At 49.9% G+C, this 27,435-nt stretch overlaps 1 protein-coding gene across 15 annotated transcripts in view; it reads right to left on the bottom strand.

Annotated features, from left to right (window-relative positions):
• FOXP1 (forkhead box P1) overlaps positions 1-27,435 on the bottom strand; it is a 371,023-nt gene that overhangs the window by 111,481 nt on the left and 232,107 nt on the right. The window contains exon 1 of one of the 15 annotated variants that reach the window (XM_048070191.2): positions 10,581-10,768. The exons of the other annotated variants lie outside the window; for them this stretch is intronic. The gene's annotated coding sequence lies outside the window, so the exon portion shown is untranslated. Of the gene's footprint in view, positions 1-10,580; positions 10,769-27,435 lie in introns of those variants that run through there. 15 annotated transcript variants of the gene reach the window in all.

The raw sequence follows: 27,435 nt of genomic DNA, 5'->3' as shown, positions 1-27,435 counted from the left end.
TACGCTTTGGGTTTCACTCGCTTCTCCAAGTTGCCAAGTGTTTCATCTCCGTGCCGAGCAGCCGGGCAAGGCTTGACACTGAGGATAACGTGCGTGCTGGAGGGACGGCGGGCTCGGGGCTGCCACCCCGCAGTAAGGCCCGGCTACTGCACGGCCTGCACCGTGGCTCGCTTCCCGGGGGACGTCGGCAGCCCGGGGGCCGAGGGACGGCCGCTGGTGGCCAGCCCGCCAGGGCAAGCAGGGAGAAGAGACCTTCCAGCGCCCCAGGAACTCGCCCTCGCTTCAGAGGTGATAACAAGCCTCCACTGGATCAGAAAACCCCCTAAGTGTGGATGTGATGTCCAGCAGGGCTTGGTGCGACCAAGGTAAAATCAGATCGTGCGTTTGCAGCCGGAGAGCCGAAGCTCAGCACCCGCAGCACCTCTAACACAGCGTGGAGACACGGCACAAAGACCCTCCGGCCCCAGAGCCTACCGGGTACAAGAAGGCAACAAAGGAAACCTTTATGCACAAAGTCCTAAGTACGGCTAAAATATATACGTATAATTTCTATTGAATGAGCTTCTTTAGTTGTTAAAGCATCTTCAAGGGTGAGCAGAGGCAGCAGAAAAATATCCTAGAAGATTTAAGGGGATGGGCAACAAACACTCACCTACTTAACAGGGGTGTTGTATGGCTTATTTAATTAATGAATACTTGCAAAGCACTCTGAGTTGCTCAGACAAGAAGCGCTATACAGTACAAGCGCAACATATTATTATATATTATTAAGACTGGCTCTGCTGAAGAATAATTCCAGGTAAATGTGCAATCAAATGATCATTTTAGTTCCCAGTAATTAGATTCAATAGGCCAAAAAAACCACGGAAGCCTTTCTTTAATCATACACTAAACAATCAGAACATCCCTAACCTTTCAAGCTACAGCCTTTTTGAATAAAACATCATCAACTTATAGATATTATTCCAAAAAGAACCAGTCACCATATGTGTTGTCTCTTTGAAATACAGTTGCTATAGCAGACCCTGCATGCATTTCATGTGATATGATCATATTCTATCCGTTCTGGCAGCTGAGAGGTTGCACAACTAAAATTGGCTGCCAGAAATTTTTGAAGATTCCCAGAACAAGTAGCTGTGCAAGAAATGCCTGGTTTCTACTGGAGCTGGCTGCGAGCTCCGTGCAGCCCGGCGGGACGGCCGCCACCACGAGCCCTTCGGCGCTCGTCCCGATGCCCACGGGGGGCTCCCGGGGGGGCGCAGGCAGCGCTCTGCCCCTGCTCCAGTCCCACCCGCACCCATGCGGAGTCAGACGTAGCGGCTGGAGGGAGCATCGCGGACTGGCAGGGCCAGCATCAGGAGGATGAGAGAGGTGCAGGTGCGGGCAAGACGGCGCGAAGCCGGCAGCTCAGCAGATCGCAGCCTGAAGCGGCATTTCCCGTGCCTTCACTCTCAAGATTTTGCTCTTCCGCTTATAAATAACCGGCAGCAATAAAACCTAAGCATCAGATGAGCTTGGGTTTAAGACGCGGAAGGAAGGTTGTTTATAGCTCACGTTGGTTCTTGCTGCGTGCCTGCACCGAGCAGCCACTGCGCCTTCGGTGGGGTCCCGAGTCACTCTGCCTCTCCACCCTTCCATGCTCGTCCCTTCCCACCTCGGCTCAAGCACACTCACCCCGTCCCTCCAAAGCCTCACCAGCACCCCTTACGCCTGACAGGGTGCGCGAAGGACGGCTAGCTCCTTCCAGGAAGCACTAGCCCTCTTTCCTCTTACATGCCGAGCACCTGAAGCTCATTTGGAGACCCTTTGTGCAATTAATTTGCCGATGCCGGTTCAAGCCCAGCGACACCTGCCCTCGTTACGGCGGCACATCCCAGTGAGGGCGAGCTGTGGAGAGCTGTGCGTGGCAGCGCGGTGCCTCCACGCCTCTCCCAGCTTCGCCCAGTGCCCGAGGCCGCCCCGAGCCCGGCTCCTGCTGCCTGGGCACCCCACCACGGCCACGCAGCCTGCTGGTGGGGATGCACGGGGAAATTAATTCGACAGCAAAGTCGGTCCCACAACCCTCATCAGCACGGAGATTCACGAGCAGGCCTGTACATTAATAAAGCTTCCTGTGGGAGTAGATGTTGCCTTTGATTTGCATGTGAATTCAACGCTAGTGAAAAGTGCCAGACTGTCAGACATGGAGACCAAAGTCTCTTATCTTTCCAAAAGCTTCTGTAGCAGTTTCCCCACATTTCCTTAATCATCTGCCTTGTCCTCAACTTACTGAACAGGCAGTAGAGAGTAAAGCTGGACTCGGTTCAACTCCTGCTGCTGCCAAGTCCTGAAACAAGGGTGCCAGGACTGTTTACCGCTAGCCAGCAGCTCTGCTAACGTGGCCCTCTCCTCGCGAGCGGGTGCTCCGACATCTCCACGCTCTTCTCACACATCCCTCGTGACTGCATCCAAAACCTACACCACGTGCGTGCGCTTCTGCAAGGGAACAATTGCTGGGGCAGCGGCACGGCAGCTCTGGCTTGTGCGTCCCGGCGGCTGCGGGATCGTTTGGGGACAGCAGGTAGGGACGCTGAGCGCCTCCGAAGCCGCACAGGCTCAGCATCCGCGCTGCTCCGAGTGCCTGCAAGCCCCATCACAGCTGCGCCAGGCTTTTGGAGCAAATACAGCCAGGCGCCAATCCCGGCCTCCAGCAGCTAATCACACCACATCGGCAATCATCCTTCTCTCTGCACAGCAATAGAAATGGTAAATCTTCCCACTTACTGAAGGAAGAGAAAGAAAAGCATCCCCTGGCAAGCGCAGCTCCTGAGTGCCACAATTTTTGTGTAACTGCAAGACACAAACAATTTTTGGTCACTATCAATGCGGATTTCAAAAGATGACTTCGGTAAAAGGCTCGCTACCAACCGAGCCATCTCGATTCTGCTCTGCGCTACGTCTCAATGCAAGACGCAGTGAGTGAAGTCCTGAGCTGTTTTCTTATCCATTAGGAAATCGACCAGAGATAAGGAGATTTTCTTGCGTAAAACAGAACAGCAGAGAGGCAACTGAGATGCTGCATTTTTGAGACGTTATGCAAACTTGGAACGGTGTTCGGGAGCAAACATCGGGTGCCACCTAACCCAGGAAAAATGTTGACACCACGTTCCCCATGCAACGAATCCAGCTTCTTTCACCCCAAGCTGCTGCAGCCCCCAGAGCTGAGACACAGCAGCACCGAGGGGGAAGCCCCTCTGAGCCCTTTCTGCCTACGCTCAGGGAAGGAGCAGCCGCTCACTGCTTCCCAACTACAGAAGCACCAGGAAAAAAGAAAGAGAGAAAAAAAAAAAAAAAGTGATACGTCTGAGATGACCAAGACAATTTTATTGCAAGATAGACAGAACGCGACTTGTTTGCCCAGCTGTTGTTTGCCCAGAACATCCGGCACTGTTATCACTGAAGTTACTGGTGTAATTTGACATTTTCACGCAAGCAATTCAATCTTTCAATTTCACCATCCTCTTAAGGCGAGTTGTGCTCCAAGGGGGAAAATGCAGCACTGCCTCTGCCTTCAAATGACCAGGAACTCCTGACTGGGGCTTGGGGCTGGGAAAGAGAAACACACTGGAAAAAGAGGGTAGCGCTTTAAAAATAAAGATGCTGCTTAAATGCCATATACTTGCTTACGGTACTAGTACATAAGGAAAACAGTAACGAGATCCAGTCCTATGGAGCCTCTTGCTAACTTGTTCCACCGCTGGAGCCAGTGTAATAAGGCGGTGAGTCTCAAACTGTTTTTCCATCAGCCTACTTCTATTGAGGAAAAAGAGCTCAAGCCCCTCCCTTTCCATCTGCCGGAGCCGATATTAATATCAATCAGCTGCTAATGAAATACGAAGACCTGCAGCCGCTCCAGCCTGCCTGCAACGCGAGGAGAAGCTGGTTTCTGCACCGCAGCTTCATCCCACCTGGGAGCACTGGAACAGCCAACACGGGGAAGAGTGGAGAGGTGCGTGTTGGTGGCTGTGGGAAGACAAGCAGAAGACATGGGACTCTGCAGAAGGCACAGGTATACAGCAGAAGGCACAGGACTCAGCAGAAGACATAGGGCCCAGCAGAAGACATGGCACGCGGCAGAAACGCTGCCCTGACCAAGCCGTGCCCCACGGGTTCCCAGAGCAGTTTGCAGCGCTCAGCTGCCACCAGAACGCAGAACCGCGTGCTCAAGTTGTGAGAAGAGCACCAATGAAATCCCAAGTGCTTTTTCAGATTCCTAAGGGTTTGGGGCCTTTCCAGGTGGACAAAGCTGCCCACGGGGAAAGCAGCTTGAGGCAGGAGGAAGGAAGCGTTCCCAGGAATCAGACGGTCACACAGCCATCCGAAATGTCCAGGCAGTACATCTGCACAGACAACTTCATCATTATTTCAATTACGGGCATTAGAAACCAGAATAACACAACAAGCAGAGAGAGATGAGACAGAAGGTATTTTACGGGCAGAAACTACCCTTGGATAAAACGTACTCCACCCCAGGCTGCCTAAGCGAGGCGCTCCGCATTGACCTCCAAGGAATAGCCAAGCCCTGGCCGCATCCTGGCGCAGTCAGGTCCCTGCTCAGCTTCCCCCAGCCCGTCTCAGAAACACGGCCTCATGGCACCAGGCACGCTGCCCCTTTTCCAGTTCTTTTTCCCCGAGTTTCGCGGGGGCTTCGGGCACGAAGGGCCGGCAGCCAGCGGCCTCCCGCAGCGGAGGCACGGCCCGCCTGGCAGCAGGGCTCCTCGCTCCCATCCAGCCTCGCGAGACAAGTACCTTTGTTTCTCCCGTGTGGGACGAGGGGGGATTTAGACTCAGCCAGCAATTTCTCTTCTTTCTCAGCTCCCATCTGTCCTCACACCCCGCTCCACTCCACAGCTGCTCCGCGCGGAGCAGCGAGCTGCAGCTCCCAGGCTGTGACGCCCGGATGCAGCCGAGGCGCGGAGCTGCCTCGTGTCTCTCCCCCTCCTGCCTCCCCTCCAGCTCCCCTCCGCGCCACCCTCCTCTCCTGGAGCAGCAGATGTAGAGGAGCGGTGGTAGGAGGCAGACACGCAGGGGGAACTTACACGTTGGAGGGGAGCCCTGCTGCAGCTCTCCTCCGACAGGCTGAGGAGCCGAACGACGTGTGGAAAGCGGCGAGGAGCGGAGCAGTATGCAAAAAGGGGAAAAAAAAAAAGAAAAAAAAACCTAGCGCAAAGCGACAGCAGTGGGTAGTGCTGTTCCTCTGGGAGGAACAGAACAGGGGGAGGTGAGAAGAACCAACTAGAGAGGATAGGAAAGGAACCAAAATGAAGAGGAGGAATGAAATGTAGAAGATGCAAAAAGGAGAAGCAGATGTTCTTGCAGCACTTGTTCCCTCCAAGATTCGTACCCAGCCCTTTCATCTTCCTCCAGGGCTGGGAAAGGAGCTGCTCGGTGCTGCCTCCCTGCCCCGCCACCCTGACCTCTGCTCCAAGCACCCGAAGGAGCCAGGGCCAAGAGCAGGCGCAGGTGCAGCAGGGGGGTGCAGAGAGGCAGGGGGTGCTGCCTTCTGCCTGCCCCCCGTGCCTCGCGGGGCTGGCTCCCAAGGGGCTACCAGCCAGCTCCTCGACCCGCAGAGCTTCCACAGCGAGCCTGCCCTCGAGCCAAATGCTCGGCTGGCCCCGGAGGCTTTGCTTAGCCGCAGCAGACTCGGCCAAGTGACTAAGGGGTGATTCCCATGCTGGGAAAAGAGAAGGGACCTGGAGGACCACGTGTACAAGCCCCGACTCACATCCTGTCCCCGAAGTGACGGGGGGCAGGCTCGGAGCAAGGGAGCTGGCAGCGTGCCTCGTGCTGAAGCATCTCCTAGAATAGTTCAGTCATAAGGAAAGAAGATGAGGCTTTATTTTTCTTCCAGCAGGCTCAGTTTCCTTCCTCTGGAATAGATCCTGGCTATCAGTGGAGGAGATCCCCTCCAGAAAAAGGCACTGGAAACAGAAACCCTTTCTTCCAAACCTCCTGATGGAGCTGCCTGTGCCCCCATGCCGCTACGCGCCGTCCCCATGGGTGCTGAGGTTACTTCAGCCAGCAGGAGGACGAGCAGACCGGGTGCTCCTGCCCCGTCCCTGTCCCTGTCCCTGTCCCCACGGCTGGCGGGGCTGAGCTCGGCTGCGGGGACCAGCCCCACTCAGGGGGACAGCGCGGCTCCGTCTCCAAAACATCTGATTTTAATTTGGTAATTTATTCATGAATTCCACCAACCTGGGGGGAAAGGTGGCCGAGCTATTTTCTTCAAATACCACGAGACGCAAGCGGGGAGGAAGGGAGCAGACCGCAAGGGACAGTAGAAGAAAAGGTCAAATTCAGCGAACGCCCGAAACCTGGGAACCTCGAACCGGCCATGGCAGCGACAAAGGCTACAAAAATCCCATTCTCGAGGCACAAATGAAATCCTCAGGCGGCTGCGCTGTAAAAACACCTTCTGCCTCCTCTTTAAAAGAGTCACAGTCAACTCTCATCAAAGCCATTTAAAAAGCATCTGGCAAAAAGTTCCCAAACATTAAAAATGGCTCTCTTTATTTTGGCATGTCAAGATTCACAGCATGTAGCGGTCTGTACCAGCGAGAACGGAGGGATGGGCCAACACATCCTGGTAAAATGAGAAAGGATACAAATCTTGGCTCCCAGCGCAAACTGAACCAGAACTGAACTATGTCTGAGTGATGAAAAAAATCTTATGGGATTTCCAGCTCATTTCTGTAGGCTCGGGATCAGATTCTGAACTACTGTGTTTATCCAAAAGCGAACCAGACCTTTGAATATTTGGAGGACTATTCACTGCCGAGCAGCGTTTTTCTTGGATGTCAAAAGCACGGGAAGTTCTCAGATTTTTTAATGGAGAAGAGAGAAGAGGGGTAAGGTGGGGGGGGGAGGAGGAAGAGCGCCTTTTTGTAGCTACGACATAAATAGTACATGGCATACAGCTGCCTGAACGCTTCCCTGTGTGGTCAACAAAAGAGGGAACATATTTTAAGCTTGTTTTCCAAAGCACTGTATACACAAACCCACGTTTGCAGGCCCACGGAACGAAGCCCGTGACTGCGACTTCTCACCACGCGCCGCCGTGTGCTCGCCGTCGGGTGAGGGAAGGGAGCAAAACGTTGGGACGGCCCGAAATACGGCAACTGGCGCTGCAGATCCCATCCCGGCACGTCGCCTCTACGGCACAGCCGAACCCAGAATAGCTCCGAAACGCCTTATTTTAAAAGGCTCTGTTAAAGCAAAAATAGGCGAGGCTCAGACAGAGGTGACAAAAACGATTAGAGGCCTCGGCAGATACGGAGCGAGATTGATAAGGGTGGGAGTGTTTAGTTCAGCGAGAGATGAGTAAGAGGGGAGATGATAAAAGTACACAAATTGTGACTCGGCCTGAGAAGGTACATCTGGTGCTATTTGCCATTTCTCATAACGCACGAGAAAGGGGACATTCAACGAAGTCAGGAAGCAACAACAACAAAAAAAATTAGAGCAGATAAAGGGATTTTTTTTTTCCTTTCTTACCACACAACTCGTAATTACCCGCTGGAACTTACTGTCACCAGACAGCAGCAGTGCCAAGAGCGCGGGGAGGATGCAACGAGAGGATTAGACACTTGCCCAGATAGTAACGAGAGCGTTTACAGCTACCTTTGGAAGATAAAGATACAAATCAGGGTACAGACGTTGATGCTTCAGGGCGCGAGCCAACCTTTAATGGCTGCGGGTTAGGAGGAAGCCTTCCCCCGTGGACAGGTGCTGCAGCTCCCCGCACCGCTTTCTGCCCGAGGACAACATCCAGGGCTGGGGCACGGTGAGGTGCAAAGCCCCCCAAGCCCCCCAGCAGCCCCACTCCCCAGCCATTGGGGGCCGCGGCCCCGTCCTGGTCCCCGGGGGCAGCCTCCGGGGCACGAGGCAGCTGGCGATGCCCTCCAGGCCCGGCCCCCGCCCGCGTCACCTGGCCCCCAGCCACCTATTTCCTCTTTCTTCTGTGCATCACGTTTCGGTTTCAGGTCCGTATTTTGCTGGCCCTTCCTCTCCCCGCGTCCCGACTGCCATTTTCTCCTCCCTCCACACGACGCCCGCGGCTCCAGCCTCTGGCACCCGGCTGCTCCCCACCCAGCGCCGCCTCGTCCTCCCCGGGCCAACCGGGGATGCGCGCGGATGTCAGAGGCTTCGAGATGTCAGGCAAATCTTCTTTCCCTGATCTCAAGCGGCTCTGCAGAGGGCCCCTGCGTCCCCGAGGAGGAGGATGAGCCTTCCTCCCGACGCCGCACCTGCGGGCAGCGGCAGGCAGGCGCTAGCGCAGAGCGCGGCACTCGTAACCGCGCTGGAGCTGACATGCAATTCGGAGAGACAAAGAGAGGGTTTGAAAGCAAGTCAGGCTATTAAATTTATACCTACCTGCACAATGCGAAACAAACCACATCTCGGTTTCCTTTCATGTGCATGACAGTCTTAACTTGTTTCTTTTAATCCTGTAAAAGCAGCTAAAGCATGCAACATGCTTCCCAGAGATGAGGCAAACCTGTATTTTACTTCCTGACAGTGATTTAGTTTATGGTTGTTTTTTTTTTTCCAGGGAAGATAATGAGCATTGTCCTGAGCTGGTATTACAAGGGAAACACTACACACAACGTGCTACACACCTGGCATTTAACGAAGAATCAAATGAAATGACACCGTCTCTAACGGGCTACATCCAGCTGCGACTCCTCACGCCGCACGGACACTAACGGCGGAGGAAAAAAGATCCCAGCGGCACCCAGTATCCCCCCAGAAGCCAGCACCCTTCGAGAAATGCAAAGAGCCTCTCATTTCGGCAGTCGTACCCAAAGTACGACTTGGGAGAGGGCTGTGGATACACTGAGGCAGAAACGACTACGTAATAAATCCGGCAAATCCAGAGGGCTGAGGCAGTAATCCATGGAAACATTCCACACAAGAGGGGTTTTTAAGTGCATTTAATTCCCAGCTGCAAACCTAATAAGCTTCCAGAAGGTGGAGACCACCGAGCACAAGGGGTTAATGGCCTTGCTAAAGAAAATGACACACATAATTTCCTTTTATCATAAAACAATACGTTTATTATTTTCTGTGTATCTGTTAAAGGGCACGGCCTTCTGAGTGGAAAACAAAACACAGCTTGGTCACATGTTTATTTGCTTCAGCTACTCCCTTTCCCTTCTGATAAATAATCAAACATGCCATCCAGAAAAAACAAAACCACTGAGCTGGGAAATTTGATGGTCATCAAATAGACTAAGATACCAAGAAAAGCAGCCCACTGTTCCCACAGTGAGTTTTCTGCCCCACACCTACACTAACATCTGAGTAAATAACTTCAGTCACTCTTTCCATTTTCCCCATGCAATTACTCCTACTGTTAAACAAATTGTCCTTAAGGCAGTTGCAAACACCATTTTTTTTCTGCAAAGTAGAACAACTTCTGAACATTAAAAAGCCAGACTAGCAATATATTTTAAAAATATGTTTGTTGTACTTGCGGTTTGGCTGAGCACACGGCTTGATTTCTCTCTCCCTTGCTCTCTTTTCTAGGAAGATGGGGTTTTACAGTTTAACGTTTTAAAGTGTATTTGGATCTCGGAGAGGCAGGAAAAGCCTCGAGGAGGATGGGTTTCTCCACGGGGCAGGCAGCACACTTTCCTTTCCCTCTCCTGTTTCGCAGGACACGAGTGCCACGAAGGCTCGCAGAAAAAGTTACCTGCTATTTTGGTGGGCTTTGGAGGGGGCGAGAGACAGCCGTGAAGGATCAAGTCGTTTTTTAAGTCGCCTGAACAGAAAGGAAAACAACCAAGCCTACGTGTTGCAACGTGGGTTAGCTACCCAGAGGATCTGGGCTACCTTCAGACCGGCCCTGAAGAGCACTCACGCACCAGGCACTAACACCGAAAAGCTGCAGCGAAAATCCCTCACACGAGAAGTTAACAACCATTCCCCGGCGTGAGCATGCCTTGCCTTTCCTTTTGTAGTAGCACAGGTCTAAACAATAGTAATATGAATGAGATAATAGCCATGCTTGTTTCAGCAGCCTGATTTTTATTAGCATGAAATTGGTACAAATATTAGCGAGGCTGCTTCGCAAAGCGGTGCCAGAGTCACGACGCAAACAATTTGAGGAAAACAAAACGAGACTCTGCAGGCTCACACCTCTCTCTCTTCCTCCCCAGAACAACAGCCACGTTGACTTTTTTTTTTTGCCTTTTTTTTTTGTTTGCCACTTGTGCAAACGCGAGGGGAAGCCACGGCGCCTGGAGGGGACGGTGACCCACGGCCGCTCGCGCTCCAGAGACGGCTGAAGGCGACCGTGCCCTGCCTGGAGAGTCGGTGCTAGCCAGGGCTCTCCGAACCCGTGCCAAAAACCCACCCTTTTCGTCAACGCCGCAGTAAACAACCTGAAGCAACGGCTCTTGCTTTAAACCTCGGCGTTCCCCTCGCCGAGCAGCCTGCCCCGGGGAAGGCAGCGAGTTAAAAGTTGAGCCCTGGCTGCGCGCTCCTTCCCTCTGCCCGCTCGCAGAGCGAATGAAGAGTTTAACAGAGTAAGCTCTTACTGTCTGCCTTTAGATTTCCGTCCTCTCGCTGGAGATGTGTTCTGGCTGTTTCTGTGAAGCGGGGGCTGAAGAATGGTAAAAAGATGTTTGAATAAACAGGAAGTGCCGTGCAGCCGGAGCGCAGGCTGGAGGGAGAAGGCGCTGGAGCACTGCCCTTCGCAGGCAGCCGCGGGAGGCTTTGCCTCCACAGTAGCGACGTCTGCTTTTATTAAACGACAAAGAAACCGCAAGAATGCCCGGGCTAATTCTTCGCCCGCGAAGTTGAGGGGTCGGGTGGGAGCTGGCAGGTAAACGTGGAGTTGGTTTTAACGCAGCGCGCCGAAACGGAGCGACCCTGCGTTATCAAACCCCCTGTCCTTCAGCAGAAACATGCAGAACTAATTACGGCCCCGGCCAGGGGAACGGCAGCGAAACGCACACCTCGCTTCTGCATCGAGGCGAAGTCCTATCTGCACACAGTTTCGGCTGGGCTCCGCTTCCCTGCCCTCCGCAGCGCCCCGACTTTCCCTTAAAACCGCCCTGTGAGGCTGGCCCGGCTTCAGAGCTATATTTTTTTTTTTTTTCTAACTGCGTGAAGTGAAATATAAACAACCGCCCAAAAATGCAACTTGTCTCGGCCGCGGGACTCGCGTCCAGCATCTCGGCGAGCGCGCGCTTGGTGTTCAGGCAGATGCTTTCCCTTCTGCAGAGGCTCCTTCCCCTCCCCAAAACAAACCAGCTATTTAACTGGAGCCGACTAACTAACCGCCTCCCCAGCCCGCTATCAAAGCCCTGTCTTCTGTCATATCGGTGACACGACACAGATATTGTCAAGAAAAGTAAACTGGGGCTGGCACTCGGAGGCAGCTTGCGAGGGGCTGAGCAGCCGAACAGCCATATTCAATAAAAACGAGGAAGAGGATTCCTTTAGAAAATGTATCGCTGTTGTGGCAGCGCGCTGCTGCCGCTGAAGGGACTGATTTGTTATTTAGCGTGTAGTCTTGGACTGTCTGTCATTCTGGGTGCTAATGCTCTGCTAAAATAACTCATTGGGAGCTGTCAGTGGGATGTTTACATAGGCCCCCAATCTTTTCTTCATACAAGGAAATTTTTTACTGGAATTCATCTTCTTTTGATCTCACATTCAAAGCAACAGCAGCTTGATAGACATGCAAGTCTGAAAGCAAATCCAGACGCTGAAGATAAACCGCCAGAGTATGACAGGCAGGAGCATCTAAAGCTTATAAAAATGAAGAGAACAGCATGTCGTCTGAGTATTACAATAGCAGAAATCAAGAGACATATTAGGTGGAACTGATCAGCCACAAAAACAGTTCAAAAGGCAGATCATAGAAACAGAAGACTAAGCCAGGAAAAAAAAAAAAAAAAAAAAAAGAGGAAAGATCTGCTTTGCAGAGGCATCGCCTCCTCCCCGAGTACCACAGCGCTCCTGCTCCGGCACGGACACTTGAGGGGAACGACAGAGGAGGGTTTGGGCCGCCCCCACCAGCTCGGCACTCCTTACCTTAAACTCACCGATTGATTTGCCAAGCGTACGTTTCCATCGCACCTTACTCAAAGGGAAATAAAAATAGGATGCTGTGCCTCTTGAGGCTATAGCCCGGCCCTCCAAATCACCACAGGGGTTGGGAAGCGGGGCGTCCTCGTTAGGACATGTGGGAATTAACGCCCCGGCACGAGAGCCGCCCCGGCCTTCGCCTCTCTCACCGTTTTAGCTCCTCCGCGTGCCTGCTGCAGCGGGCTGGGTCCTGGGATGCTCCTGAGCCCTGCCTCTGCCGCCGGTGCAGAGATAGAAGTCCAGGAGGTGATTTTAGTTAAATCGAATTACGTGTGCCACAGAGCCTGCAGCTCCGCACCGAACGCGACTCTGGCCGGGAAACAATCGCTGAAAGTTTCTGTAGAAACCCATACATTTTTAATTCTTCTTCCCCAAATAAGCTTCTTATTCTAATTGAAGTCAGCAAATATAATGAAAAAGTAATTCTCAAACAATTTTGTACTTAGAGCTGTTTGTTAACAAACACCGAACGAGCAGCAGCGTTAGGTTAAAGGGCAGCAGGATTCCACATTATAATTTAGCCTGCGGTTATTTCTGATTAAGAACACCCTCCGGGACAGCAAAGCAAGATCTTCTTTTGCAGCAGGCAGGGCTTTTAAAATTAGCCTCTTCTGCATAATAAAACCAACAGGAAAACTGTGGATTTAAAACTGTATTAAGCAATTTGAAGTGGTGTAATCAGTTTACGTCTTGCTTTCTGCAAAACACGGTTCCTTGCCCAGTCAAGTTACAAATGTAAAAATGCTTCCTGGATTCTGAAAGTGTTGTAAGAAAGTCACCTTCTGTCATGCTTATGTAGCTATCTAATGTGCTAAAGGCTGATTATTTATCTTTAAACTGTACTAGTTTAATCTTTTAAGGTCACCACTAATCTGCTCCAACCTTTTAAAAAATAGCAGCTTTCAAGACTTACTGCTGGAATCGCTAAACTCCACGCCGAATGTCATTGTAACTGATCCATTAGCCAGGATGAGTGCAGTTTTACAATGTAAACACCACATATAAATCCCCACGTAAATTAGAAGAAAAATATGATCTCCACGCCAGGAGAAATGTTGGTAAATAAGACCGACACTGTATTATTTCACACAAACACCGCTCAAAATCATCTTGCTGTTCCTCTCTCCTTCCTCTTCACTTCTCCCCCTCCCTCCCCAGTGCAAAACAGGCAACACTTGGGTATGATTTAAAGGATCATGAGGTGCTTTGCCTTTATCTTTCTTCTTTTGCAGCAGCAACTCCGCATGCCCCGCTGCAAAGCCTCACGACGGCATTTGGAAGTGGCTGCGAGTCCCAAACCCCCGGCAGATCATTTGTTTGGCGTGCTGCACAGTGGCCCTTCCATAGCCTTCTTTTTTCTTTTCCCCTAGACTTCTTCTGGACTTGAATGTCACAGTAGACCTTGAATGTGAAATGGCTTCAAGCTAATTGCTTTAATTGCTTGAAGATGTGCAGGCAGGTGAAACCCGATCCCCTTGGCCATTGTAGAGACCAGGAACAACACAGGAATGTTTACATAGTGGTTTGAGTTTAATAGACAGTAGAGCTGAGTTTCAGACAGCTAGCAAAAACACAGCTAATAGGTGACCTCTTAATGTAGTCCTCCTTTTTAAAAACAAAATACAATTTCATTTTATACAAGGCAATGTCCCCAAATGCCAAGGTTATCTGCTTGACTTTTTGAGTGAGCACGCACTGCGTTGCACCTGACATTTATACCAGAAACTCTATCCTGAATGCATTTTCTTCCACCTTAAAACAAAAAGCACTTTATGTGTCAGTCACCTTACAAACAGATTAGAGCTGGATGGGGTTTCCTACTAAGTGCTGTCATTTTAATTTAAAATTGAGTGTTTTTCACCACCGTCGAACTCCCCTCGCCCTGAAAGCCCCCAGCAGGGGCTGAGCCCTGAGCGCGTCCTTGCTGCAGCCCCCGGCCTGGCACCCGCAGGAGCCCCACTGGCACCTCCTGGAAGGGCCAGGCCTGTTTCTGATGTCCCCGACTGCTTTTCCACGGCTCCCAGGACACTCACTGCACGCCGTGATGGAGCAGACTGGCTGCTGTACACTTCTGCAAAGGCGCAGTTGGGTTTCAGGCTCGGCACCAGTCGTGCAGCTCTTCCTCGGGCAAAATTCCTCCTGACTGAGAACTGAAGCACTGGGGTCACTGGGAATTAGGCTTGCTTTCCAAGAACCGTGAGGTAAGTAAAGCACACTTGAAACCAGCCAAAGGCTGGTGAGCAGGTATTGCAGAAGTGCAGAAAACAAAGTAGAAAAAGTGAATTTGGCAGAAGCAATAGCATAAAGGTATTTACTGTTGGTCTAGGCCAAAAAACAAACACTGAGAACAGGTAATACTCACTTTCCTGGCACAGGCACTTTGTGTTTTGTTGCCAACCCTAAAAAATGGTTAAAACTGCTTACATTGGATGGATATTAGCAGGGAAATGACATGTATCATCTCTCAGAGAAATAGGAACGAATAAACTAGCATTTATGTAGGAAGAAAAAAAGGGAAGAAAATTAGAGGAACAGGGATGGGAAGAGCACAGGCGTACGGAGGCCAACCCAGTGCGTACTGGGTACAAACAAGAAAGGAAAACAAGGACCAAGCCCACATCCCTGCAAGCAGGGGACATTTCCACCTTGATCTTTGCAATTTTGCTTGGCAAGTTGCAAGTTCTCTACCACCCAGCTGAGTAAAAGCAAACCAGAGAAGGCGGGAGGCTGTTGGAGACACTTCTGGACACAAGCGCGGCACGCAGCAAGGCGACAGGCGCTGCTTGCCGTGCTCCACCTCGCCTGCTGTCCCCAATCCTCAGGAGCGAATGAGTACCCAATCTTAAATAATACAGAACAAAGGGAACAATGGGAGCTAGGAAGCAAGCCGGGATACTTGTGAACATGCCTCTTTCTACGGAGAGACAACCTCGCGGGAGCACACGGACCCACAAAGTTGTCGCCCCCCAGCCCGTCTCCGAAAAGCTCCAACCCCAGCAACTGTGGGTTTTCAATAGGGTTTTTTTTTTTGGGGTGGGGGAAAAAAAGTTCCAAATTGAAAAAACAGTGTCAATTTAAAGATTTAGTATAAACTAGTTCAAGCCTGTGGGAGGAACACTAAGTGGAAAAAGTAAACACGGTCCCCCCGAGCAGTTCCCGTGGAAGCCGAGCACACAGCCAGTGCCTGGTACGGCGCGCTGCCCCGCGCGCTGGGGAGGTCAGCGCAGCTATGCTAAACTGACAGGTTCAGTTTACAGCAGGCCAGCACTTTGTTTGGATATACTGGCCTTGCTCACCGCCAGCTTAACAACAGATGGCTCGAAAACTTTCATTATGTTGCACAGGGCTGCACTGCAAACAATCGCCGAAAACTGTGAAAAGTTTAACTCTCTGCGAGCCGCGCGGCGCAGCGCCCGCCTGGCCAGGCGGCCGCCGTGGGCATGTGCGCCTTTAAATTAATTAAAGCAGGATGGGATGATTAATCATACCTGCGCGTGAGCCCGGGGATGCCTGAAAAAAGCACCCGCGATTTGACAAGGTCAATTCAATAAAAGTAGCATTCCAGAAGAAAATGGACTTTGACGGATGGCAAAGCTGCATTTTAAACCTTCCTCGAGCCCGTGGCGTCAGGAAAGTTGGGGAAAGTTACCGCACAGATCCCCTGGCAGGGCTCGTCGGGAGCTTTCTGGCGAGTGTCCCTCCACCTCCAGGAACAGAGAGTCTTTCCCTCGAATTTCCACTTGCAACTTTCGCACTCGAAGGCGAGAGCAGGCCGCTGAATAATCTAACATGCAGATCTGAATGCGATTTACCCAAATCTGTGTATAATTTAAATATTCATTAAACTGATTCGATTCATACGCACCCTAATATCTTTTAACGCTCTAAGGCAGGTTATAAATGCACCTTCCAAGGTTTAATTCAATTGACAATCTTATATACATCTCATCACCAGAATTACATTATTTTATATTATTCAAGAAACGAACAAATCTGTTTTCCACAAATGTATTTTAAAAGCTACTCTTTCCTGTTATTGAAAGAAAATTGTGTTTATTACTCCTTTAGCATAGTGTAAACTCATAAACGTCAACAGAGAGTACAAGGAAAACTGTCAACTAAATATTGTTTCCTTCATGAGCTGCTCTTCCAAGTCAATTACGCCTTTCAACTTCTGGGGCATTGTATGATAAACTGGCAGTAAAAATCATTCACATTAATATACCATGGTGCCTTGCCTGCAAAAGGTAATTAAAGAAGTAAATGACTCATAAGAATAGACATATTAGCTGCAAAATGAAAGGCAACTGAGCTGCCACATGAAAATATGTACCATTAAGATACTGCATTTTCATATTCCTGTAATCAGCTTCAGTAGACTAATGCTTATTTAATCCAGTTCTCTGCTAAGTCCATCAACAACTGTTTTTTGCTGTTTTCTCCTTGACTGAACATTATGTGCGCAGGTTTGGAATAAATACTGCAATAAGATTTTTGCATAGTCAATTGAAGAACAGGTTTTTTATCTTTTAAAAACTATTTTTCTTTCTCACCAAGGGGAATGCAGCACGGGTTACCACGGGAGCCCCCATTTTATGGGGTGCTTTCAGTGCCGATACGCTCCGAGTGAAACATACACCCCGTGCCAGTGCCCACCATTTGGATTCGAGAAACTATTAGCAGGAAAAACAAGGCTAACGACTCCATCTTCCAACCTTCCTGTCCCTCCCGTAGGAAACGCTTGGCCCTGTTAATGCGGATTTTCATTACGGTTAGAGAAAATGGATTGGTTTTCCCTTCCTCGAGCCCTGGAGGCGAGGTGGGGGCACGGCTGAGATGGAGGGAGGATCCTGAGGGGCATCAGCCCCATAGGCAGATCCCGCAGAGGGCCAGGAGCCCAGCCCGAAGCCCGCTGGGCACCATCCCACCCCGCTGGGAGGGCAGTGGGTGCACCGTGCTCAGCACCAGCTCGCTCCTGGTTTTGGGAAATGGCATTTACCGGGAGCTGAAGACGCACACGGGGCACCACCACTGCTCTGCGGCCGTCCCACGATTAGAAGAAGCCTTCTGGTAAGCGGGTTCTGCCCTCCGCTTCCCAAGGGGGCGGGAGCGAGACGGCGAAATCCAGAGAACAAAGTGCGCTGTCTCCGTCCTCCAAAATAACACCCTGTGAAACACTCCAACATTTATAACTCATCCTGTCTGCGAGCAGTAATTAAAATATTCTTTTCATCACAACAAAGCTCTGTAAGGCCAAGATCCAAACTGCTTTTGACTGCACAGCTCCCACAATTATTTCATTTTGTGAAGTATGGGGTGGGGTTATCCCAGCATCTCAGCTATCACTGTGGTGCGACTGTTGACAAATGCTGACTTTTCTAAATGGCAGCCGCTGTGCGTGTGCAATCCATCCTTTATTTATCGTGCCCGACAGAGGTTTATCCTTGCAAAAAGAGATCTTTCAATAAAAATCTTAACGCGGTGCTTTGGAAACCGCACTGTGCGTTGCTTATTTATCACTATCGATACGAAATCGCCTAAGACGTAAGATGTAGGATCAATCATTATTTAAACTGTATTATTGCTTCTCCATTTGAGCAGACATCACTTTGTACCCACAATTAATGAGCTCTAGTCCTTTTTCTAATTAAGGAACAAAGGTTCTTGTGTGCAGAGTATAGAGTGACACTGTCTAGAGAACACACATTTAAATAGAAGAGAATCCTTCTAATTACCTTAAAATAGGATTTTTAATATCCAGGAGCATAATAGGATCAAGAAATTAGAGCATTTCCAAGAGCATTTACAAATAAGTCATTACAAAACACTGTTAAAAGGTAATAATGTATCCCTAAAAATAACGGGGCCTTACGGAAACCAGCACCTAACACTTCTGTATTTCTGTAATTAATCTCTGTGCATTGATAGAGTGAAAATGCAATCCAGAAATTATTTTATGTATGTGTACACACAGAGACGAATCCAAAAAAAATAAAGAGGAATCAGCTACCAGGCATAAAATACTTCAGATCGTGCAGATTAGGATCCAAACACATAATTAAGAAAGTCAGACAAGTAACCTCGCTTTCTCCAGTAATTAGGGCTGTTAGAAATAGGATCCTGTCTCTGAAAGTGGTACGAATATACCGCACTACTAAATAACCTGCACTGCTGGGAAAGTATACTTGCTATCAAGGGCAAAGCTGCTATACACTGAGGTAACAGTAAATGACAGACTGTTGTTCAAGTCCATTAGCTGCTATGTGATAGGAGCACATTCACTAGCACACGACCTGTGAAAAATCTTAGATCTCTTTAAATCTTTGAATTGGATTGCTGCATTAATTCTTAAGAACTGCAATCCTTCAACCAAGTCAAATTACCCTCATTAACAGGGGAAAAACTGCCTCTGCAATAAGTTTTAAAAAAAAGATATTTATTACCTATAATCACTTTCACGTACTTCACCTGGGAGTGTGACAAACCGGGACAACAACTCGGGAGGCTGGCACCGGTGGCACGGAGGAGCCGCGCCGTGCCCGCAGAGCCCCGTGTGCGTGCACGCTCCTGCGCCGACACGCGGCGTAAATAAATGTGCTTCTTTGGGGGAAAACCTCAATGAATGTTCTAAGAAAAGAAAAAATCACTAAGAATAAGCATAAGCACTGAAGCGATCTGCGTGTGTGCCACTGAAATAACCGCAAAAGAGGAGGGGAAATTCTTCAGTTATTCAAGGCTTGATTAGAACACTACTTCGTAATTAGGCGTGTTACAAGTATTGTCATCAACCAGAAAATTCATGTACTAACTAAAAGGTCTCAGAAGCTGGCTCTAGCCTTCTATTCATTAACAACATCTGCTATTAATGTTTAACCCTCATAAACATGCACAAAACGTTCAGCATTCAACAAAGATTAAAAATAAATATTTTGTTGTTCTATTTTATCCTCGCGGTGATCTGCGCAGTTCTGCGAATATCACCGAGAGCTAAACCGGCCATAGATAACGGAAAAATATTTGTGCTTTGTCGGAAAGAAGATATTTCTTCCTCCACTCACTGCTTCCCTGCGCTTCATATGTTACAGCCACCGAGCCGGGCCAGAGCAGCACAATGAACAGCAACAGAGGCGCGCACACGGACAGAGACGTACACACGGACACGACGGCATCAGCCATACATCGCGAAGATGAGCCTCCCCAGAACAACCTCCAGGTTTAAATTTTAATCTTCATGTTTCATTTTTTTTAATAAATTTCATTTTTTTCTACTTTCGAAAGGAGCGTTCCTGGGCGAGACAGGGTCACTGCGAAACGGGGAGCCGAACGGGTCGGGGGTCTGGGGGCGAGAAACGGAGCGTTTCGCCTCCATTTTACTGCTCCGAGTCCGATGAGAGCCCTGATCTCGCCGTCAGAGCCGACTGGGCAGATCTCTGGAAGAGCCTTTGGAAAGACTCGTTTCCACCACCGTGGTTTTAATGTAAGCATAACAATCTGCTTGCGCAGGCTCATTTACGGCGCTGAGACGGAGCCGAGCGGCGAGCTGACGTGACCCTCTGGCGACCGCCAGAAACCCCTACCACCACCCCGGGGTCCCCGTCCCCGTCCCACAGACGGGTATTGGTAGCACAGACCCTGTCCCCATCAAAGCCACCACCGCTGCCGACACGCGGGATGAAAGAGGCCTTGACTCGACCTGCGCACGCTGCTGGTGCTGGCTCGGTGCAGCTGAGCCCCGCGGAGGCGGCGGTGCCCGAGCCGGGCGGGCCGAGGCGCAGCCCGCAGCGACCTGCCCGACCTAGCTGCGAGCTTCGGGACCACCGAACTGCAGACCGAGCCACGGCGGTAACGAAAAACGCAGCTCTTTTTGTCTTCAAACATGACATTCATGGCGGATTCGCTGTCTGCATGTTGCAGCGCGCTCTATTCTTAGCACCGTGCCTTTTAAAGTTAGGCCCATTATTTTCTACGGTGTATCAAGATCAGTATGTATAACATATGCCATATTGTTGACACTTCCCTGGATGTACTGCATGCCATATGCCTAAAGCACTAAAAGGGGTGATGAACAGAGTGGCAATACTGAAAGGAGAACAAGATACACCGAGCATGTTGAATGAATTCAGTTATATAATTCAGCCAATAAGGGTTTCCATACATTTAACAATCTCCTTTTTTTTTTTTTCTTTTCTCCCTCCCTTGTATAAAAATGCATTTAACAACTTTCCGCTGCGAAAAGTTAGCACGCTGGACACGTATTCAAAGCAAACATTTAATCACGGTGGGCCCACCAGGTCTAAAAAGTATACATGTAAAGATAGATCATATATAATCACACCGATAAAACAAACAAAAAAGGCCGATTCATACATTTTAGCAATAAACTAAAAAAATAAAACACAGTTCTGCTCCTGCTTCTCCTTGTCCTTTATTTTACCTTCCATAAATCTACACCCCAAGTCCCATTGCTAGAAGTAGGGAAGATGTCATCTTGCCCATCTTTAAAGGTTTATTTACTAGTTTCCTCACTAAGAATTATTATTCGAAGAACCCAGAAACTAATGCTCTCTTACGCTACAGTATTTTTGTCCAAATCTTCTGGAACGGATTATAAAATTGAAATGTAAGTAGGAACACAGCAGAGCTATATTTATAACACGAACGCTGCTCTCCAGCATCTGATACATACACATGTGTATCCTCATTTCTATGCAATCCCTCTGCACACTCTAATGGGTACACTAGCTGCAGCCTCGTCATTAGGGAAAAAAAAAAAAAGGCACCAAAAAGGAACTGACTCATCACCGAGAACAGTTTTGACAGCACTTGCATGCAGAGACCTGGCAGGAAGGTTCGAGCTGTTCGGTTCACGGCTTGCGACCGACTGCAAGTGACATGCCCCGAGCCGAGCGAGCAGCCGGGAACAACAACACCGCGCAAACTCTGCGCAGCCACGGGCTGCGAGCCAAAGCCAGACCCGGCCTCCACGTTCAGCTGCGTACCTGCGGGCAGGGAAGGACGGGGGATGGCTGGGCAGCAGGGACTGCCACGGGCAGCTCCTAAAACTCCCCACCGCCGAGGGGAGAGGAAGGAGGATTTCCGAACCGCACGGCGTGTGCGTGGGGCATGTCCTGGGGGAGCATCCCGCCTGCCATCGGGCGCTATGGGACGTGGACCAAGAGGGATGCAGGAGGAAAGGGATGCGGGCACAGGAGGTCGCTCTCCTGGTGCCCCTGGAGCACGGCCGCCCCGCACGGGCACGCTGCTCGCGCTCCGGAGCTCACGACGCCACGCGAAGCTGAGGCGTCCCCAGCCTCCGTCGTTACTGCCACCATCCACCCACAGGCAACGGATCAAAGGGGCTCCGGGAAGATAAGGGGAATCCATTTTAATTTCAAAACACGAAAATTCCGGCACGGGAGATCACTAAAAAGGATTAGCTCTGTTATGTTTCAGTGGTGTGTTGAAGGGGAATGTCGCGTTTTAAATATATATGTTTGTATTTATTTGAGTAAGCATTAGCAGTATAAAGCAACGCAAGAGGAACATGGGATTATTTGTTAAAGTGCAAGGCAGAATCCTCTTTGTGAAAAACATCAAAGAAGAAGAACACATGCTGATGTTTAAGAACAGTCTATGTCTAATACAGAACATCACAATTCAAAAATCAAAACAAACAAAAAACCTTGCTTCACAATTTTTTTTTTTCTTAGAAACAAACCTTGCATCCCCTGCTGACCGGGAATTAGCTGGCGCTGCCAGCTGAAAGCACTGGTCGTACAACCGACCAGCGAGTACCGGGATAAAAAATTATATGCACGAATTGCACTGTCCAAATTACGGAAGTGGAAGGTTTTTGAGTGGAAATGCTTGCACCTCATCAGTGCTAGGCCAGAAGGTAAAGGGGAACATATGCCCCACAAAACGTGAAAGGAGTTAGGGGGCTAAAATGTATTCCTGTGTGAACTGCTAGGGAAATATGGCTTGGCTTCCAAGCCGTCGGTGCGTGCAGGGTGGTGCTGCGGGTGCTTGGGCACTCGGCGCCTATCGGAACCTGCTTAAGGCACCCAGCCCCAAACCCACCCCCCGACCCTGAGCCTCTCCTGCTGGCAGCACTGCCGCAGGGATGCGCACACCTTTGGGAGAGGGAGCACAAAGTGGGACAGAAAATCCTCCCCTCGCGGCAGCCCCACCGGTGCGGGTACCCTCACAGGGTACCAGTGAGCAGGCATCGCCGCCTGGCAGTGGGGGGTTCGTGCTGTCAGGGCACGACGCTCAGCACGGCAACGTCAGCGCTGCGGAAAGCCTTTTACCTTCTGCTCTCTGCCCCAGGGCTGGCGCAAGCCGGGCATCACCCGGCTCTCCGCTAGCTGCTGGCTGCACGGGTTTGCTGATGGACCTCATCCTTGTGGACTACCGTGCACGTGGGGAAGTCACCACTTGATGCTGGCACTCGAACTCAGCCCTATCTGCAGAGGTTCTCCAGAAGCCAGGTGGAGACGCGAGGACTGTGGCCGTGCCAACATGCCCACGGTCCTTCAGAATTAGCTCCATGTAAGGCGAGAAAAAGGCTAACTTACACGGCTAATTAAAACATCTCTGTTTGTGCTGAAACAAACAAACAAAAAAACCACCAAGAAAACCAATCCCAGGCACGAGCAACAAAAACAAAAGTAAGAAAAAATCCCCTAACCCACCCTGCGGTGAACTTTGCTTCCTTCTTCTCGCCGTGCCGGTGACGTTCGCAGGAGAGCTGAGGGTAAAAGGGCATCGCTAACATGGCAGCTATTTAATTCCACCCGGCAGATCCCCGAGACCTGTAACGAGCGCCTGCTTCCTACCCATCAGGCCATTAATCACCGAGACTCCTAAAAGGTTCAATTCATGTGCCCACTCAGAGAGCTCATGAGATGCCTGATAGTCATATGTCATTTCAGAAGGGAACAAAACTGTATTCTTTTCTGAGCTGATGGAGCTCCTATTACCAAGAGACTCCCCCCCTTGGGAGCAACCAGAGGAGAGAAATGAAGGAGAGCTGACTCAAAGCTCTGCCTCGCGAAGACACGGAATTGATGCACAAGGGGAAGAGCTGCGGGGAATCTGCCCCTGCCTCTCTTTTCCCAGTAACCCAGGGAATCAGGGGGATGGATTTGGAAAGCGGTGAAAAATCTTCGTTACGCGGGATCCGCCCCGGACAGAGGGGCTGCCCTGCGGCAAAGACTACCCTGCTCCTCGGCTGAGAGCAGGGCAGAAACAGAGCAGGCTTTGGCATCTTACAACCCGAGCGCTCGAGCCGGGCAGGACTGATGAACCTCACTCCTCTCGGGGAGGGAAGGGACCCTGCACCCAGCAAGGCGACGCCGATGTGCCGAGTATGCTTGTGGGACCTTTGCTTCGCTCCACGTCCATTGCTTCAAAATCACGACCCTGACCTGCTCGTTCCCCTAAACGCCCGGGGCCTGCCCAGCTGGGAGACAGCCCCAGCACCCTGCCAGGCACAGCACCCCCGGGACCAAGCCCAAAGGCACTGGGGGGGTCCCGGTGCCGGGGGGAGCCAGGCTCCGCTCCTGGCACGGCTGCACTGCACGCTGCGTGCCCGCAGCGGGGTGAAGCACGACGCATGCATCGGCTGACAGTGCCATTTCCTGGAAATGACAACTGAAAATAAAAGGGTACCAAAAAGGGAAATATAAACTTTTGCAGCTTTAAAAAAAAAAATACGGTCATATCTCTCTGCAGTTGGTGGAAAATCAAGAACAAACAAGCCTCCGTTTATCTTCTTGCTGGTTTTCTTCATTTAAATACTGCTCTAACAGATAAACTAGGAGATAATGCAGACAAAAATATAAAAACCTAAAGATACCTCTGCAATTATTTCACATCACCATCAATTTTAGAAATGTTACCCACGTTCCTTTTTTCCCCCCCCTGCAAAATTCAGCAGTGACGCTTTTTTCCTCGAACTAGGTAGCGAAAGCAAGTTTCAGCCAGGCTGGCACATCCACAGCCGCGTGGTGCTTTATCTTTCTCACTGGCACCTTTTGATCTCCGAGGCTTTGGAAACACTAAGCCGAACTGATCTCCTGCTGTAATTCATAATTACCGATTCACAGCATTTTTCAACACTCCGTACATCCTGGCCTGCTGCTTAGGAGTTAGCATACAATAGAAAAATGCCGAAATTTGTTAGCCAATTGAGATGTTCTCAAAAATTTTCCCCCTCCTCCAGGGTGCTACAAAAACCATACTGAGCTGCTGCTGGTACCGGAGAGCCAACCCCAGACATGGGGCATGCAACACCAGAAGCAATAGTCACGAACAACAAACATACGAGGAGTTCTGAATGTTTAAAGGAAGAATTTGACACACAAAAAAACCAAAACCTTTTCTCTGCTTGCTTACTGAGCATAACTAAGCTCCAACACTTTCTGGTCCTCTCCTCATTATAATCAGTGGATTTACAAATTGGTAAATCCTTGCACTCAATTTTTGGTGCTGAAAACCAACAAACAGAAAAGAAAAAAGAAGTGTTCCTTTTAATCTTTAAGCAGATGTTAGATACCTCTATGGAAACGTTTCAGTCCTTCACCCACAGGTCCCACTTAACAGGCTCGTCCAATTATTTTTCGCTAGGACATTTCATCAAGCACGTTTCTCTGTTTTTTTGCACACACACGCACGTTCCACGAAGGACGATGGTAGGAAAGCATCCGAAATACCAAGATCCCACTGAAATAGCCGACTAACGCTGCCCTACACGTCCTCCAAAGCACCACGTGCACGGACAGACCAGTCTCACCCCAAAATGCCAGCCCTGAACACTCCCCAGACTTTGGAGAAGTCCAGGTTCAGATCCACATCCACGTTTTGCATCTCAGGTTTGCATCTAAACTAAATAGAAGGATTCTCTTGACTTCTTCCAAAGAATAGTCTTTTAAGACATAAGACTCAAGAACCAATAAAAAAGGTAATTTAACAATATCTCTAGTGTGTCACCAATCATTTAAAGGGCCTTGAGGCTGCTGCATTCCCACTACAGTACAGTAGCTTTGCCACCCTGCTGGTTTTCAATTGACACCCTCTGTGTTGATATTTTTTTCCAAGCGAAGCCTGATGGTGTGTTTTAAACTTGCCCCGACAGCTGACGTCCTCGGCCGGTGCCACCGCTGCGTCCCAGCGGCAGCTCGGCGGGCAGGGCCGGGGCCGGGCACGGCTCTTCCCGAGCCTCCAGCAGTGGGGCAAGGGCTCCTCGGCTCCGCATCGGCCACGGTGCAAGGCTCAGAAAGGGGAGCAACCCGAATTTCGATGGAAGAAGCCAAACGGGGGGAAACAAGGAGGCTCCTGGTCAGGATCCCATAGCGCTAGCGGTGCTCAGTAATTCACCAGGGCATCCACCGCGTGCCGGCTGATCCAACCCATCCTTTAAGGAAAAGCAGGAAGAATTACCTCGAGGATGTTCCATCTGTCAGAGCCCGAAGACAACTCAAAAGGAGGAGTATCTGAGCCAGGGTGCGAGCAGGACTGCCACCAGCGCGGCCCCGCAGCCCAGGCGGCACCCAGCGGCACGCCAGCCCTGCCCGCAGGGCCCCGTGGTGGGCACGGCTCCTGGCGAGGGGCTCCAGCTTCACCTGCGGGTTTCTGCACGGCCACTACTCGGCCCAACCCACCGTCCCGTCCCCCGCCTCTCCCTTCTGACCCACAACAGCAGCGGGTGTTAATTAACAGAAAAAAGAGACGGGGAGGAAGCGGGTGGAAGACCACCTCTTAACGCACACTTACCTGCTGCACGTGAAATTAATACTCGTGAAAAATAAACTCCTTCAGAAAGTTTTCCTTTGCAAATACCCATAGCATAGCGTGCCACCCACTTCAGTAATACGTTTTCAAATGGATAACTGCTAAATGAACGTATCTGCTAAAGGAATCAGGTTTTGTGCACTCCAAGGTTATGTGTTTAACAGGCTTCAATACTTCAATGAAAAATTGAGGTGGCAATGATTTGCAGACTAAATTAATGTTAAATACTTCAAAGAACTGGACAAACAAGTCAGCAGCAAAAATTTTATGGGTTCACTTCCTTCAAGGGAACTTAAAGAGCCAGCATTTTATTGCTGTGAATTCTAGTCACTCCTTTTACCCCTCAGCATCTGTTTGAAATATGTAGTAGACAATTGCTTTTTTGGCTCTGACTCAGGTGGTTGAAATACAGGACAAACAGACTACTGTATATAAGCTTTCCTCCAGCAATGAAAATTTTTATTAACTCTCTTGCATAGCAAACTCGGCTGCCTAGCTTCCAATCCCTGTAGAATCATCAAGGAATGTGGCTAGTTATTAATTCTGGTGGTCAAGCGTGGGGTGGATACGTTGGGGCTTGTCTGCAGCGTGTAACCTCACATTTCAGAAAAAGAAAAAAAAAAGTACAGAGGGAAGGAAAAAAATAAATGAGTTCTGTTTAGTTCATCATTCACATGTGTAAAATTCCAAGCTAAATACTAGCTCTGTGCATAAATATGTCAGCCTTGTCAAAAGCTCCAGCCAAAGAAAACACACCCGTGGTGGAGGGGTGCAGAATTACCCTCAGAGCCACGAACTCGCCCCACCTTCAGTCACCGTGTCAAACGCGAGAGTTTTCGCACATAGGTGCTGCACAAAACCCACCTGCGAGCCCTGCGGAGAACCTCTCTGCTCGCCCCCCCCAGCTGAAGGACCGGGGGAAAGAGAGAGCACGGATAAAGGTGCATAAAACGGAAAGGAAGCCCTTGATCCCCGGGAGACCTGCTTTATTTAAAGGGATTCTCTGGCCACTTGCAATCCCGGCACTCATTACTTGACTTCTGCATCCACGACACTACCTATTTATACTTGTTACCACTTCTGCAAAGCTTTTGATCACCGAGAAACGATGCGAGATGGTTTCCAGCGTTTAGAACTGTCTTTAAGTTGTGGTTATGGTCTAATTTGAGCAAATTTTTGGCTGTTGTGGCGCACTACGGGTTGCTTTGAGCCTTGTGTTGCACTTCTAGTGTCATAAATAACTAATAGCAGTGGTCAACGTTTTAAAATAAACACTTGCCACAACCTCCTTTTTATATTTTCTATAGAAAATACCTCCAACTGACTGACATCCCACTGCTCTGTAGCTACTACCAATCTCTGTATTTCTAATGGATACTTATATAGTAGATTATTAAAGGGCTGGACTTTGTTTAAAGTTCCCCTTCAGTTTTGCTCTGTGTTTGAGAAACAAGGCAACAGTCTAGAGCTAGCAATCTACAATCTCTATTTACAGAGGCCAAT

The sequence above is a fragment of the Anser cygnoides genome, chromosome 10, assembly GCF_040182565.1.
Source record: "Anser cygnoides isolate HZ-2024a breed goose chromosome 10, Taihu_goose_T2T_genome, whole genome shotgun sequence".
In the NCBI taxonomy this organism is placed as follows: Eukaryota; Metazoa; Chordata; class Aves; order Anseriformes; family Anatidae; genus Anser; species Anser cygnoides.
Note: the sequence above shows the minus strand (reverse complement) of the source record. Positions and strands in the feature narration are given on the sequence as shown.